The 13,324-nt window shown below is 38.5% G+C and overlaps 1 non-coding gene across 1 annotated transcript; it reads right to left on the bottom strand.

The window, feature by feature from the left end:
- Positions 1-6,300: 6,300 nt before the first annotated feature.
- LOC121236245 lies at positions 6,301-6,407 on the bottom strand. The gene has a single exon (XR_005934686.1). It is a non-coding gene; the product is annotated as a small nucleolar RNA R71 (small nucleolar RNA).
- Between the last annotated feature and the right edge of the window lie 6,917 nt (positions 6,408-13,324).

The following is a 13,324-nucleotide window of genomic DNA, read 5'->3' as shown; positions in this document are numbered from 1 at the left end:
CGCGAACAATGCCCAATCGAAGCCTCTTTCTCTAAACATTGTCCGAGGAGTTTCAGTTGTATTTTCACGGGACGGACTTGCTGAGCATCTCGGTATTCCTAGCCTACCAGATGCATATCCAAACGTGGTGCCTAGAGAGTCTAATCCTTCAGCTGAGGAGGAGGCATCAGTTTATATAGATGAGGTCGATACCCTTGCTAATCATGAGGTGAGGGATTTGGTTGTTGCTCCAGATGCTCCCCCGTATGACGGGACGAAGAGCATCAAGCAGGCATATCTATCTTATTTCTTCAAGATCCTGAATTTGATAATCGCAAGTAATATAGACCCTTGGCAGCACAAGATAGAGGTTGGCATTAACCGGACGAAATTTATGATACAGGTCGCTCGTGGTATTCCTATCGACTTGGTGGGGTATATATTCGATAGGATTCGATCAAAGTCTCGGTACATTTCTACAGATATACTGCCATTCGGGATCCAGATCACCCGATTTCTCCTATTTGCCGGTGTTGTGCCCGATGTTGCCGAGCGTAAACGGGAGCCGATGGGATCGATCAACAACACCACCCTCTCACGCAGCACAGGACACTCGAGACTGCGTCTTCGTGGACATGTTCCAGACCCAGTTGATCATCAGAGAGATGCACAGCCAGGAGATTACGGAGTATCGGCTGCTGGGACATCTAGACAGACCGAGGCATCAGTACACAGCGCTACTCGTGAGGACATGGCCGAGGTCATGCGTGCAGTGATCAGTGGACATACATCAGTATTGATCGATGCAGTGCGTATGGAGGTCCGTTCTGCTGTGTCTGAGTTTCGTACAGAGATTACTGGTACCATCTCTGAGTTACGTACGAAGCTTGATGTCATGTCTGCGACTCAGGTCAACATCAGTACTTGACTGACACAGATAGAGGAACGCTTTGCTGCAGTCGAGGAAGTGTGCAAAGATTTGGCGTCTTAGTACTTTCTATATTTTATTTATTTATTTATTTTGTTTTTAAAATGGACAATATTTAGTGTTTTGTAAATTCAATATTTAATTATGAATTAGTATTAGTTTATATTTTCTAAACTAATTATTGATTGATACTATTCCTATAATTAAATTGATAAATTTTTTATAATTACTAGTTGATATAAATATAATTCTTAAAAAAAAAAAACATATGATCACCGTTCGAACCATGAAAATAACGTTCAAACAGTATTGATTCATCATTCGAACGGTGAATACTGTACGTTCAAACGGTATATCAATTTCCTGCTATATTAATGTTACTTAACGTGCCAAATTGCACGTTCGAACAGTGCTAATTTATCATTCGAACGGTAATATTTTACGTTTGAACGTAATGCAGTTTCCTGCTATAATACTTATACTTAACGCGGCAAAATGTACGTTCGAACAATGCTGATTAATCATTCAAACGGTTAAAATTGCACGTTCGAATGGTGGAATAATTTCCCGCTATCGTAATATTACTTAACGTGCCAAAATGTACGTTCGAACGGTTAAATTTAACTGTCCGAACTTTAAAACATTACATTTGTACAGTTTCATTATTAGGGACAAAATATTTTATCCCTAATCATACCGTTTGAACGAGTTCGAACGGTTTTGTTCGTCCGTCATTTTTTGGGACGAAATCTGAAATTCGTCCCAAAATCTCACTTTTTGGGACGATTTTCATTTCGTTCTAAAAGAAAATCGTCTGAAAATGTCTTTTTTGTTGTAGTGTTAGATGTAAAATTACCCGTATTCATAAAATAATGCAAGTTTTGAATTTATTTTTTTTTATTCTAATTTTTTACTCGTTATTTTATAAATTTGTTAAAAGTGTTCTTAAAAATTTTCAATTCAACTATTTATTCTAGACCTAAAAGTATCCGACCCCTCCAAACTATAATTTTGGCATTATCCCTACTGGGAAGGATATATCCCTAACCTTAGATTGTTATCTAAACATGATTAGGACTTAAAATAGGAGAAAGATAAATATGCAAAGCGAGTAGGCCTACAATATTTGTTGATCCCCATTTAAATTTTTTGATAATATTAAATTCTCAATAAATGTTGTATAATTCACTTCATATATTTATATCTCTTAATTAAAAATTTCAAGTTCGTACAAGGAACTTGTGGGATATTTTCCGATTGATGAATGGTAGGCACGTCCAATAATGCTTCCATGTCTTTGCAATTAGCGACGAATTCATTTTGTGGTGTACCGACAGGAGAGTCTTCTTCAGTGTGGGCTTATTTCTGTGTTAACGAAGAGTCTCGTGCTAATTCTCTTAATTTGCAATCATTGGCTTTGCTTATCCATTTTTTATATCGCCTTTCTTTCTACTGCGAGGATTCATAATGTTGTGTTACTCAAAGCTATATCATGTCTAATTGCATGTGTATTTGCAAATCTACACATTCATATTAAAGAGTTATTTGACAACTCCCAATGAATATATGTAGGCTCTAGTTCTTACTTTTGGAATCAGAGTCAGAGCTGTTTTCTGGCCTACTCCGACTTTGACTTCCAACTCCCACCTCCGACTTCCGACTCTGCACCGACATCCGCCTCCGACGTACACCTTTGATTCTGATACTAATATACATCAGTTATAAAAATATGTATTATTTATATATTAACTCGTGCATCACACATCCTGGTGTCGTGGCTTTCTGCCAAGATGAGAAGCTGAGCCAGGGTGCCACCAGAGCTATATTCTCCACATCACAAGTTTGTTGTAAAGGATAAAATATAACGAGCCCATGGTATTTCCCAAGTCCAGCCTAATAGGGGGAGAACTAATCATGAGAGAAGAAAGAGAGAGGGAAGGAGGAGACAGAAGGCTGAGAAGGGTGTCAAAGTGTCGGGAGGAAAAGGGGGGAGTGGACATAAAAGAGGGGTGATGTGACAAAAAGCAAAGGAAAGTGACACAAAGCAAAGGGGCACGAGATAAAAGGCAAGGGCACATGTGACTCTAGGGACTTTTGGCAAAGCTTCTCCTAGAAGGCTTCTTCAACCTCACGAAAGGTGTTCCAGTGATGATATCTCCTCTAGAAGACAGACCTTCGAGATCTATTATACAGTGAGGATGAGAGACTGTGAGAAATTGCAAAAAAAAATTATTATAATGGATTCTCCCCTCGCCGAACCCGCGTGGACGTAAACCCAGTACTGAACCAGGTAAATCTGTGTGTCTCCCCTACATTTATTTATTGTTCACCGTCATGGATGTGCGCGGACACCGTACAACCACACCGGACCAATGCTGAGGGCACCACACAATACAGATCTAGGCCCAGGCCCAAAACAACCTCAGCGAGGCCAAGAATGGATTTTTCTCCCCTTCCGAATTGTTGCGCTATTTTTAGGCGTTGTCTGTGGGATTGAGATTATTTTTACTGTGGAAGCGGAAGAAGATCGAATTCCTAGCGCGCTAAATAATCACCTAAGGAGCAGATGAAACTCTTCTATATAACTATCTTAAGCCTTTTCACTTTTATTTTTATGAAAAGCACCACTGTAGAAAAGGGGCGAATGAACCTTTCCTTGCCCAGGCCATTAAGTGGATTGCACTTAAATGCTTTTCTATGCACACAAAATGTAGGATATAATACACTTGAAATACACATGCACACAAGTGCACAGTGCATAGGTGCATAGTGCAAACGTGCACAGGGCATGGGATACTTGTCGCATCCATGGCATGAATAGTGCCATGCACAGGGAGTTGGGGGTACACCCTGTTCACCCTGGGCATCCCTCACCCACTGGATACAGGGGCCTATAGGGACACCGGCGACCACCATCTGGCCTGTCGGTGTAGTTTATCGGCTCGGCAAAGGTCTTTGACCACCACGGTGAGCTGATGGTAGCCCACAGCCACGCACCAAGGCTCACGGTGTGCTTGCAGAAGCACACCACGAGCCAGAAGGACCAGCCGGCAACCACGCCACGGGTCGCCGGCATCGTTTGAACACCAGTCTCAGACACCACTAATAAGTGTGATTTTTACGTGATTTTATTACTCTTTTATTTATGAAAAGTGTCAGTTTTCGTTAAATTTTTTTATTTTATTTTATATTTTTTTATTTTCTTGGATTTGAAGGAGTGAAAAAATTTAGTGAAGAAGGAGAGCATTTTGGTACAAAAGAAGAGACTAAGGATCTAGACCGAAGAGAGGTGACGAGATCTAAAGAGAGCCGAGGAGATTTGGGCAAGGAGCCTTGTTCCGCGGATAGCAAAGAGTTTTATCTCAACGAAAGATGAGAATAGTCGTTCCTCTCGGTAGGCGAGGAGACCTAATGGCGACCAGAATTGGCGAGAAGACTTGGCGACAAGTTTTTGTGCGGTTAGATTGGGCGACTAGTCTAAACGACCAACTTAAAAGACCAACCTAAACGGCATCGTGGGAAACAACTGGTAAAGGCGAGCAGCTTTACCGCTCAGTAGGTTGGCGAGAGAAGCCTTTCATCTCAGTCAAGAATCCTACATCTTGGCCATTGGGTAAGGAGACCATTTATATTCAACACACACGACATCTACCCGATGGGACTCTTCCGAGTTCCATAATTAATCTGCTGACTACCAAATCTTCCTGAATTCCTAGAATCAAGCCGATTATCACTGAATCATCCATTTTAGATAATTTTGTTATTTTTGGGATATTTTTCTTTTATGATAACATTTATCTTTAGAAACTATTTTCTAGATTTTTAGGCTAAATTGTAGCCGCATTTATCTTGTTTCCAAATTTGGATTTTGATATCTATTTAATCTCGACTTTTGGGATGAATAGGGGGTGAGAGTTGGCATTTTTGTTTTTAGAGTTAGAAGAGAGTCTGAGTTTTTAGTCTGAATTATTTCAAGGAGGCAGATCTGGAAGGTAGAGGCGAGGGCCACATGCTTCATCAACCGACTCCAACGAAGAACACTATTGTTATTCTTTTCAGTTTTATTATGAAAAAAAATTTATTTTCTAGAGTTTTGATGTAGTCTAGTGTTAATCACACAATTTATATTCCAAGTTATTTTATTTTTAATATTTCCATGATTGAGTGTTTATTCCTTATTCTTAATGCTTGCAATTGTTTAACTAACTATTGCTCGATCTATTGGATTGCAATGAGACCGAGAGGTGATTTTTTATTAAAGCTATAGGATTAAGCACCATTAGTTGAGAAAAAGTAGAGATAGTTTATCGTGATTAGTGTGATTTTCAAGAAAAATTCAAAGAACTTAATGAGTTTCCAATTAGTTAAATTCACATAGAGATATGGAGTTATTAATTGTAGATATTCTTAGTATTGTTCGAGAGAAAATATTGAATAATTAAGGGATTTTTATCATCAACGGGGGATAATTGGAATTCTATGACAAGGAAGAATAAATTGTGTGGGATTCGCTAGGTGAAATCAAATGCTCTAGATCTATTCTTATTATCTTTAAAATCTTAATTTTAATACTCTTTTCTTCAGTTTAATTTAGATAATCTATTCTCTAAATTCTGGTTTTCCAAATAGTAATTAATTTAGTAAATTTCAGTACTCAATAGCATAATTAATCTCCGTGGGTTCGGCATCCATTTTCTTTAAAACACTTTACTACTTGTTACGATTATGTGCACTTGCAGATATTCCTAACACAACAAGTTTTTGGCGCGCCGTTACCAGTGATTAATTATTTGTTATTGATATTGATACTAGCTAGATTGTTACTAATTTGTATTTTATTTTTATTTACTATTTAAATAGACCTCCGTTTTGATATTTTCTTTTCAGGAATCAGAAGTGCATGGCCCGATCTAAAATTAGAACATACGCTCTTTGATCCTGAGATTGAAAGAACTTTACGTCAGATTAATAAAGAGAAAAAGAAAGACGTCGCCGCATTTAAAATTAATATGGTCGACCAGGAGCACAAGGCGTTAAGAGACTATGCTATGCCCTGGGTCAATGGGGCTACATTTAGTAAAAGGTGACCAGCCATACAAGCCAATAACTTCGAGATCAAGCCAGCTATCATTTAAATGATTCAACAAACAGTCCAGTTTGGGGGGCTGTCACAAGAAGATCCTAATGTCCATATTGTAAATTTTCTAGAAATTTGTGATACTTTTAAACACAATGGAGTGACTGATGATGCAACTCGATTGAGACTTTTTCCCTTCTCACTTAGGGAAAAAGCAAAGTCTTGGTTGAACTCTTTGTTGTCTGGCATCATAACCACCCGGGAAAAGTTGTCACACAAATTTTTAGCAAAATATTTCCCTCCCGCTAAGACAACGAAGTTAGGGAATGATATTACTATCTTCACCCAAGCCGAGGGTGAATCATTATATGAGGCATGGGAGAGATACAAGGATTTATTGCGTAAGTGTCCACATCATGAACTCCTAGACTGGCTTCAAGTACAGACATTCTACAATGGTTTGGGACCCACAAAGCATTAATGAGTAAGACCCATGAAGCTGCATATGAACTTCTGGAAGAATTGGCATCCAACAACTATCAATGGTCTGCCGAGAGAGCAATGCTGACAAAGACAATTGGAGTTTTTGAACTTAATTCTATTACCATATTGGCGGCGTAGATGACAAATCTATCACAACAACTAAGTAAGATGAATGTTAATACTATTCAAAGTAATGTTGTTTGTGATCATTGAGTAGGAAATCATTCAAGTATAGATTGCCAAGTGGGGAGCCCTTTTGCCCAACCGAGTTATGAACAAGCCCATTACGTGTCCAACTTCCAACGTCAAAATAATCTTTATTCAAACACGTTCAATCCCAGTTGGAGAAATCATCCTAACTTTTCATGGAGCAATACTCAAGCGCCAGCTAGACCACCTCAACAGTTTCCACAGCAAGAGAAGAAACCAATGCTTCGGCAGTACATGCAAAAGACTGATATAGCGATCCAAAACAATTCAGCTTCTATTCATAACCTTGAGACTCATATCGATTAGCTCTCAAACATGCTGACCGAGAGGACAATAGGGACTTTACTGAGCAACATTGTGACCAATCTGAATGAACATGTAAAAGCTATAACGTTGAGAAGTGGGCGGACATATGACTAGCCGCAAATGGAAAATCCCGAGCAAGATGTAGAAGATGTCGAGAACATGGAGTCTAAGATGAAAGAAGTCAAGCAGGATGTGGCCGACCAGCAAGCTGAGAGGGCTAAGGAGAATAAAGTAGCTTCAAAACCCAAGAAATCTAGGGAGTTTACATCTGAAACTTATTCTCCTTCAATTTATGACCCACCAATTCCTTTTCCGTAGAGATTAAAAAACAAATATTGATAATCAGTTCTCTAAATTTCTGAGTATATTTAAGCAATTGCATATTAATATTCCTCTCATTAAAGCTTTAGAGCAAATGCTTAAATATGCAAAATTTTTGAAGGATATGTTATGAAACAAACGGAAGCTGGAGGAGCATGAGATGGTACTGCTAACCGAGGAGAGTAGTGCAATTTTACAAAAGAAGTTGCCGCCTAAGTTGAAAGATCCAGGGAGTTTCACGATCCCTTGTACTATAGGAAATTCCTATTTTGATAAAGCTTTATGCTACTTAGGGGCGAGTATTAATCTAATGCCTCTTTCAGTTTTCAAGAAACTGGGTCTTGGAGAAGCAAAGCCGACAACTATCTCTCTACAATTGAAGGACAGATCTATTGAATGCCCAAGAGGACTCATTGAGGATATACTTGTAAAAGTTGATAAGTTCATCTTCGCGACCAACTTCATTGTGCTTGATATGGAGGAGGACGAGGAGATCCCTTTGATACTCGGCTGACCTTTCCTGACGACGGGGAGAACCTTAATTGATGTCCAGCAAGGAAAACTCATTTTGAGGGTCAGTGAGGAGCAGGTCACTTTTGACGTATTTAAATCTATGAAATTCCATTATGAGGTACATTCTTGTTTTCAAATAAGCGATCGAGAAGTGGTCATGGCCGACGAGACTTATGGAGCTGAATTTCAAATGCTACCACTTGAGGTATGTCTTACTCACTCTACATCTATTAAATCTGAAGATGAAGAGGTTAGGGAGTGTGAGAGATATTTGGAAGCTACACCATCCTTTCCTTCGTCAATAAAACCGAAAGTGGAAGAGCTAAACTCATCTTGCCTGACATCTTCAAGTAAGGAACCACCCAAGCCTGAACTCAAACCACTTCCATCAAATTTAAGGTATGCTTTCTTAGGCCAGGACTCTACTTTTTCAGTTATTATTAACAATCCTTGAGTGATGTAGAGGAAGGAAAGTTGCTAAGAGTCTTGTAGGAACATAGAATGGCCTTGGGTTGGACTATCTCAGACATAAAAGGAATTAGTCCTTCAATTTGCATGCACAAGATTTTAATGGAGGATAATTTTAGGTCGCTCATCCAACCCCAGAGGAGACTGAACCCATCAATGCAAGAAGTGGTGCATAAAGAAGTATTAAAACTTTTAGATGCCGGGATCATTTATCCAATCTCAGATAGTGTATGGGTAAGTCCAGTGCAAGTCGTCCCAAAGAAATGAGGGATAACCGTGGTAAAAAATGACAACAATGAACTCATACCTATGAAGACGGTCACAGGATGGCGAGTATGCATAGACTATCGACGACTGAATGATGCAACTCAAAAAGACCATTTTTCCTTACCTTTCATTGATCAAATGCTAGAAAGACTTGCCGGTCACACTTACTACTATTTTGTAGATGGGTATTCAGGTTACAATCAAATAGCCATTACACCTGAGGATCAAAAGAAGACCAATTTCATCTGTCCTTATGACACTTTTGCATATAGGCTCATGCTTTTCGGTCTTTGCAATGCACCAGCCTCTTTCTAAAGATGCATGATGTCCATCTTCTCGGACATGGTGGAAAATTCTTTAGAAGTCTTTATGGATGACTTCTAGGTTTTTGGTCACTCTTTTGATAGTTTTTTATCTAATTTATCTTAAGTTTTACAGAGATGTAAGGAGACAAATCTTGTCTTAAATTAAGAAAAATGTCATTTCATGGTCGATGAGGGAATAGTGCTCGGCCATTGCATTTCCTTAAAGGGAATTGAGGTTGACCAAGCAAAGATAGACATCATTGACAAACTCCCACCACCTACCAATGTGAAGGGCGTGAGAAGCTTCTTGGGTCATGCCGGGTTCTATCATCGGTTTATCAAGGATTTTTCCCAAATTACTAAACCTCTTTGCAATCTATTTATTAAAGATATTCAATTTGAGTTTTATGATAAATGCTTGCATGCTTTTGAAATATTGAAAAAGAAATTAATTTCAGCACCTATCATTGTATTATCGGATTGGAATTTACCTTTCGAATTAATGTGTGATGGTAGCGATTATGCTATAAGGGTTGTGTCGGAGCAGAGAAAAGATAAAATTTTTAATGTTATTTATTATGCATGCCAGACCTTAACAGAAGCTCAACTTAATTATGCTACTACTGAAAAAGAATTAATAGCTATTGTGTTCGCCTTTGACAAATTTCGTTCTTATTTGATAGGTTAAAAGGTGGTCGTCTACACCGATCACTCAGCTTTGAAATACTTGCTATCAAAGAGGGATGCCAAACCAAGACTGTTAAGATGGATTTTACTATTACAAGAGTTCAACATGGAAATAAAAGATAAGAAAGGTATCGAGAATGTAGTGGCCGACCACTTATCTAGTCTTGAGCTTATAAAGGTGGCTGGCGAAGAGAAATTACTGATTAATGAGACTCTCTCGGATGAGCAATTAATGGTTATATAAGTCGTTCCATGGTATGCCGACATGGTAAATTATTTGGTGTGCAAAATTCTACCGGCCGAGATGACATATCAATAAAAGAAGAAGTTCTTCTCTGACTTGAAGTATTATTTTTGGAAGGAACATTTTCTATACAAGCATTGTGCAGACCAGATAATTAGGAGATGTGTGCCCGAGGAGGAGATGGAGAGCATACTCAAACACTGCTACTCGTTGGAAGCAGGCGGCCACTTTAGAGGAGCAAAAACAACAGCGAAAGTTTTACAATGCGGCTTTTATTGGCCGACTATTTTTAAAGACTCTTTTAATTTTGTTAATTTATGTGATCATTGTCAAAGGGTTGGCAACATTTCTAGGAAACATGAGATGCCTTTAAATAATATTTTAGTGATTGAATTATTTGATGTTTGGGGCATAGATTTCATGGGCCCTTTTCTATCCTCATATTCTAATAAATTTATTTTGTTGGCTATAGATTATGTCTCCAAATGGGTGGAAGCGATCACCTTACCGACCAATGATGCAAGGGTCGTAGTGAATTTCTTGCGGAAGAACATCTTTTCCTGATTTGGCACTCTGAGGGCCATAATCAGTGATGGTGGGAAACATTTTTGCAATCACCAATTTGAAATGCTACTGTCTAAGTACGGAGTTACCCATCATGTGGTGACACCCTATCAACCTCAAATGAGTGCCCAGCTCGACATGTCTAATCGGGAGCTGAAGCACATACTGGAGAAGACCTTGAGTATCTCTCGGAAAGACTGGGTGAGAAGGTTAGATGATACGCTATAGGCCTACCAAACAACATTCATCTAACCTGTGGAGCTAGAACACAGAGCCTATGGGCTATGAGGACACTTAACTTTAATTTACAAGCGGCTGGCGAGAAGAGAATGTTGTAAATCAACGAGATGGATGATTTCCACAATGATTCTTATGAGAATGCTCGGATTTATGAAGATAAAACTAAAAGATGGCATGATAAGCATATCCTGAGAAGAGAATTCGAAGTCGGGTAGAAAGTTTTATTATTTAAATCTAGACTTCGACTCTTCCCGGGAAAGCTGCGCTCTTGGTTGTCGGGTTCATTTGTAGTGACCTGTGTCTTTCCCTTTGGGGCGGTTGAAGTCCATCACGAGACCAAAAGGATATTTAAAATAAATGGACAAAGATTAAAACCCTATGCAGATGGAGACTTTAACTCTGAAAAGTGTTCCATCGATCTCTCCAGTGATAAATGATGAGAGGATAATGTCTAGCTATAGACTTTAAATAAAATGCTTTTGGGAGGCAACCCAAGTTTTTATTTTATTTGTTTCTTATTCTTTTGCATTTATCTCGTAGGAACGAAGAGGCGAGGAGATCTCCAAGGAGTACACAACTGAACCTTCAAGAAAAATATTCAATTGGAAGAATAGAAAAAATCAGGGAGCATCTCTTACCTAATTTCATTCTCTTCTTTAACTTTTCTTCCTATTTCCCATTGAGGACAATGTGATATTTAAGTTTGGAGGAAAGGAAATTCTTTTATATGTTAAAAATAATTATAATAATAATAATAATAACAAGAAAAATAGTATGGTTTGATGAATAAAAAGCCTATGATAAGAATATGATTGATATTGATTATAATTTGTTGGAAAAATTCCCATTGCTTAAGTCTAGTTGTTAATTATTTACTTGATCTTGCTTAATTTGATATTTTTGAATTCAATGAATGTTTATCATGATCATTAATTTTTGTGCATACCTAGAGAAATTTTTTGTGAATTTGTATGGTCTTAACTCACTCTAGAACTTGTTTGATTACACTTGAGGCGAAATCCTAGATGGAATATTACTGGGGAAATGATTAAGGCATTCTTTGGACCGATTGAGCCTTTCAAGCTTACCTGTTTATTATCTTTATCCCTAGTCACCCTGTTGAGCTTTATTGAATTATATTTTGGCCTTATAATTTTTCTTTCTTGTAAATCTCAAAGTCCCTACCCTGTTTGAGCTTAAACACTGATTTCCCTACATTTCAAGAGAACTAAGTTTACACAAAGTCATAGAATCACAAGAGCATGAAAGGTGAGGGAAGTAAAGTTCATTATTGCCAAATTATTAAAATCATAAGTTTGGAGATGTGAAAAGTCAATTCGTCTACTTTGTGGCCGACGAGAATCATAAGTTTGGGGATGTGAAAGTCAACTAGTCTACTAAGTGGCTGACAAGAAAGGCCGATGAGAGACATCCACAAAGGCAGGCAAAAAGGAATATTCTATATTAAAAAAAATCCCGACCTGCAAATACAAGGTTAAAGAGAGAGATACTCGAACGTATAATAAAGAGAGGTATGTTGAGAGATTCACAATGGTTGAGAAGAGATGTTTGTATTAGAAGTGAGGATTCTCTTTTTGTTCTGTTGGTGTTCAAACTTAAGTTCTCCTACTTTGTTTGAATCCTATATTTTCTTTGTAGCCCCACCCTAGCCTTACATTACAAGCTTAATAAAGACCTATTGATCCCTGGTGATAGTTTCTATTCTACATTAGTGGAGAGTAATTTGAAAAGCAAGCCTATTGAGTGTTTGGAGATCTATTACTTATTTGTTTGTTTGCATAAAACTATCCGAGGAGCTAATGGTGAAGTGAGAATGAGAGGTATGCATGAATGTGAGGATGGATAATGCGGTTGATTTGAGTTTTGAATTAACTTTTGGACTTGGTTGATTGTGAATGATTCATTTGAATTATAAACTTTAGGCAATCATTGAGGCAACAAAATTTTATGAATAAAACCAATGCTTGTTCTAATTGCCTTTCTCTTCTTCCTTGCTCGAGGGAGAGCAAAGCTTAAGTTTGGGGGTTTTTGATAAGTGTGATTTTATGTATTTTATTACTCTTTTATTTTTGAAAAGTGACAGTTTTCCTTAAATTCTATTTATTTTATTTTATTTTCTTGGATTTGAAGGAATGAGAAGATTTAGTCCGAAAGGAGAGCATTTTGGTACAAAAGAAGAGACTAAGGATCCAGACTGAAGAGAGGCGACGAGATCTAAAGAGAGCTGAGGAGATTTGGGCGAGGAGCCTTATTCCACGAATAGGAAAGAGTTTTATCTCACCCAAAGATGAGAATAGTCGTTCCTCTCAGTAGGCAAGGAGACCCTATGGTGATCAGAATTGGTGAGAAGACTTGGCGATAAGTTTCTTTGCAGTTAGATTGGGCGACCAGTCTAAACGACCAACTTAAAAGACCAACCTTTGGCACGACGAAGAATGAGATTAGAGACAACCTAGCTCACACTTACCTTCCCTGGGATGTCAACGGGCAAGAGCGGGTCCAGTCCCAAAATGCCCGACTACTTACCTCCCAATGAGGGCTAAAGGACGGGCAGGCGGCCCAACCTCCCTCATGGAGAGACTGGGTCCTGCTTCTCGGTTCCCTGAACAACCTACACTGCCCCCATCACGGTGCAGAGCAGATTGGCTTCTCAGTCGTCCGACACTTACCTCCCCACAAGGCACCAAAGGGATGAGTCAGGCTAGCCCTCA

This window comes from Juglans microcarpa x Juglans regia, chromosome 6D (genome assembly GCF_004785595.1).
Source record: "Juglans microcarpa x Juglans regia isolate MS1-56 chromosome 6D, Jm3101_v1.0, whole genome shotgun sequence".
In the NCBI taxonomy this organism is placed as follows: domain Eukaryota; kingdom Viridiplantae; phylum Streptophyta; class Magnoliopsida; order Fagales; family Juglandaceae; genus Juglans; species Juglans microcarpa x Juglans regia.
The sequence above is the reverse complement of the archived record's forward strand: the minus strand, read 5'-3'. Positions and strand labels throughout refer to the sequence as shown.